The following is a 4,178-nucleotide window of genomic DNA, read 5'->3' as shown; positions in this document are numbered from 1 at the left end:
GCATTCCTGGCAGGAATCCTGAGATGTACTCCAACTGGATCCATTTAGGTCAAGTGCCTACCCTGAATCAATCACTGTGACCAGGGATGCAGTGTGCTGATTGGACTAGATCTGGATCTTAGACTCCCCTCTGCAACCTCATTGGGTGGAGAGCAGGAGAAGGGGTGGTCCCTAGAGAGAGGTCGGTTGGACAGGGCTTGGTTCCTGTCAGGGAGGGAAAGCAGGAGGGGAGCAGCTCATACCCACGGCTGTGGCAGTGATCAGAGTGTGCCCCTCTCAGGGGGCGTGAGACTGCCCTTGTGTGATCCCTGCTGGGTGGTTGTGGCCGTAGGGCAGTTTGGCCTCAGCGCCTCTGTGCCCCTCCAGGTCAGGGCTATTTGTCTGTATAGTGCAGACGTCCTGAGAGCCCCAACCCCCTGCTTGGACACTACTCTGGGCTGCTTCGGGCCTCTCTCCCCATAGGCACCCTGTGGGGTCATCTCAGCGTGGACCTTCCCCTCCAGTTCTGAGGTTTGCCTCTGAGAGGAGGAGGTAACTGGAGGCCTGGGGACAGGAGCTGGGGCCCCACAGACGCTGAAGTCAGGGCAAAGCCACGTGGGCAGCTGGGACCCCATGGGTGTGGATCAAGGGCAGCTGGGGGTGTGTGGGAACACCCAGCTGTAGCCCATCCTATGGGTCTGAGGGAGGAGACGGGGACCCAGGAGAAGGTCGGAGGGAGGGGAGGGGAAAGCATCGCTAATTCTGACTCTTGTTTTACTGACTGTGTGACTTGAGTAAGTCACCTAACAGTCCCAGTCTTCCCCATTTGTCAAGAGGGAGCCATATGGCCGTCAGGATGAACTAGAGAATGAACACATGTGACAGTGGGGTCATTTAACGACCAAGTATTTACTGGGATTTACTGAGGTCTTCCAGTGTGCGGGGACTGCCCTGAACACTACATGGCTTATCTCATGGACTCCCCACGACTAGCTGATGAAGAAAACACCATTTCCATTTAATAGAGGGAAAAGTGAGCCTCAGTGAAGGTCAGCACCTTGCTCAAGGTCACTCAGCTAGAAGTGCCTTCCATCCCGGTGGTCTGATTCCAGACTTCCCTCAACCATAGGAGTTCTGTAGTGAGGATGGGCTTTAATTTTACCCCAAGGCTGGATGTTTGGATTGTTTAAAACTTTGTTTCTGGGCTTCCCTGGTGGCGCAGTGGTTGAGAGTCCGCCTGCCGATGCAGGGGATACGGGTTCGTGCCCCGGTCTGGGAAGATCCCACATGCCGTGGAGCGGCTGGGCCCGTGAGCCATGGCCGCTGAGCCTGCTCGTCCGGAGCCTGTGCTCCACAATGGGAGAGGCCACAACAGTGAGAGGCCCACATACCGCCAAAAAAAAAAAAAAAAAAAAAAAAAAAAACTTTGTTTCTATCATAAATGATGTGGTGACAAGTTGGTACATAATCTGTGCATTTAAAAAATACCTTGGACTTCCCCGGTGGCACAGTGGTTAAGAATCTGCCTCCAACGCAGGGGACACAAGTTTGATCCCTGGTGCAAGAAGACCCCACATGTCGCGGAGCAACTAAGCCGCGGCACCACAACTACTGAGCCTGCGCTCTAGAGCCGGTGCTCCGCAACAAGACAAGCCACTGCAATGAGAAGCCTGTGCACCACAACGAAGAGTAGCCCCAGCTCGTGGCAACTAGAGAAAGCCCGCGTGCAGCAACAAAGACCCAAAGCAGCCAAAATAAATAAGTAAATAAAAATTTAAAAATAGTTTTATTGAGGGAATTCCCTGGCGGTCTAGTGGTTAGGACTTGGCGCTTTTACTGCTGGGGCCCGGGTTCAATCCCTGGTTGGGGAACTAAAATCCTGCAAGCTACGCTGAGCAGAAGGGCCAAAAAAAAAAAAAAAAAAAAAATCACCGAATTGTCCTCTCAAATGGCTGAATAATGTGGTATATAAATTATACCTCAATTAAAAATATCTCAGTAAAGCTATTTTTTTTTTTGGCCGCCGTTTTCTTCTTTTTGGATCTTAGTTCCCTGACCAGGGATTGAACTCGGGCCCAGGTAGTGAAAGCGCCAAGTCCTAACCACTGGACCGCCAGGGAATTCCCCAGTGAGTTTTAGAATATTCGGAGTTGTACAACCATCATTGCATCATTGTACAACCATCAGTCTAGTTTTAGAACACTTTTTTTCACCTCCAAAAGAAACTCTGTGCCCACTGGCAGTCACTCTGCCTTTCCCCTGGACCTTCCAGACCTAGACAACCATCATCTAAATCTGTTTTGTAGATTTGCCTACATACTTTGATATATACTTTGAAATATACTTTCAAACATCCATTCACAAGTATACTGGCATACAGTCTCAGAAGCAGGGTATGAAAATGTCGCATTTCATTTTATGCTCACAAGCACTGAGTGTTATCACTCAGTGATAAAACCTTTGCTACTCTGATGGATAAAAAGTGGTCTCTTATCTGCAATTTCCTCACCATAACTCACAGCCACCCTAAGAAAGAGGTCTTCCTAGTCTCATTTCATGAGACTCAGAGGATGGGAGTAACCCCAAGGAGGGAGCCCTGTTGGATGGAAGGGACTGGGGCTCAGAGGAATGAGCAGCCTTGATTTGAGTCCTGCCTCTACCCGGAGTGGTCAGGGAACCTGCAGGGGAGACAGATGACACTTGGGCTGTAAGCTGGACAGGGTGTGACCAAGCAGAGTGGGCGGGGAGGTGGGGAGCTCAGAGGCAAGTGATCAGGGCTGCCGTCTGGCAGCCTGCCTCTACACCTTGACTTTGGTCTCTAACCAGCCCAGCCTTACGTGGAGGCTGTCTCTTCCGGGAGAGCTGGAAGGGCTCACCTTTCTGCATTGAGCCTTAATTCCACTCTTAAATGGCCTCACGGGGTAGGCTCGGGCTCCCAGCTCTGTCAAAATGCTGATGCCCTTGAGAAGGCCTGGCAGCCCGGAAACATTCACCTCCCTCCAAGTCACTGTTAACCAGCTGCTGTTAGAACTGAAGTTGGGGTGCTTGCTTTTAGTCTGTGCCTTGCAACCACCATTTGACCCCTCCTTAACATCCCCTGCATCTCTCGACAAGAATATTCCACAGTAATGTAGTAGGGATTGCAAACTGGTGCCAGTGCCTGGCCTATAGAGACTTGTTATTTTGGGGGGCGGGGGAGATAGCACGATTGTTTGTTTATTTATTTATTTATGATTTGCCTGCGCTGGGTCTTAGTTGTGGCACGCTGGATATTCGTTGCCAAGTGTGGGATCTTTAGTTGTGGCATGCAGGATCTAGTTCCCTGACCAGGGATCAAACCCAGGCCCCCTGCATTGGGAGTGTGGATCAAACCCAGACCCCTCTGCATTAACCACTGGACCACCGGGGAAGACCCAGCACATGTTTCAAAATGAGAAATTGCATATGAAAGCCTGGATGTTTGACTTTTATTGATGGCCTGATCAGCCAAAGCAGAATTGTGTTGCCACATAGAGAGGGCCCCTGCTTTCTGGTTGGCCCCAGTCCCCACCACTCTCTATTGAGCATACCAGCTCAGTCCCTCATTTATCTTCCTGAAACCTCTAGGTATCTGAGTTTGCTACTCTCATATAAATAATCTCCTTCCACATTCACTGCTACACAAAAATGTGGTTTGTGAAATGTCGAAGATGCCCCATCAATCTTTTGTTTGTTTCAAAATTTAAATTTAGTTTATATTTGTATTGGGTTGGCCAAAAAGTTTGTTTGGGTTTTTCCATAAATAAACTCATATGGTTCAAAATTCAAAGCCTACAAAGGGGACTTCCCTGGTGGTGCAGTGGTTAAGAGTCCACCTGCCAATGCAGGGGACATGGGTTCGAGCCTTGGTCCAGGAAGATCCCACATGCGGCTGAGCAACTAAGCCCGTGCACCACAGCTACTGAGCCTGCGCTCTAGAGCCCGCGAGCCACAACTAATGAGCCCACGTGCCACAACTACTGAAGCCCGTGCGCCTAGAGCCTGTGCTCTGCAACAAGTGAAACCACTGACACGAGAAGCCCGCGCACGAAGAGTAGCCCCCGCTTGCCGCAACTAGAGAAAGCCCGCGCACAGCAACAAAGACCCAACGCAGCCAAAAATAAATAAATAAATAATAAAATAAATTTATAAAAAAAAAAAGGAAGTGTGTGAAAAAGCAT

Source organism: Lipotes vexillifer, unplaced genomic scaffold, assembly GCF_000442215.2.
Source record: "Lipotes vexillifer unplaced genomic scaffold, Lipotes_vexillifer_v1.1 scaffold1129, whole genome shotgun sequence".
Classification (NCBI taxonomy): domain Eukaryota; kingdom Metazoa; phylum Chordata; class Mammalia; order Artiodactyla; family Lipotidae; genus Lipotes; species Lipotes vexillifer.
This window is presented reverse-complemented; position numbering follows the sequence as displayed.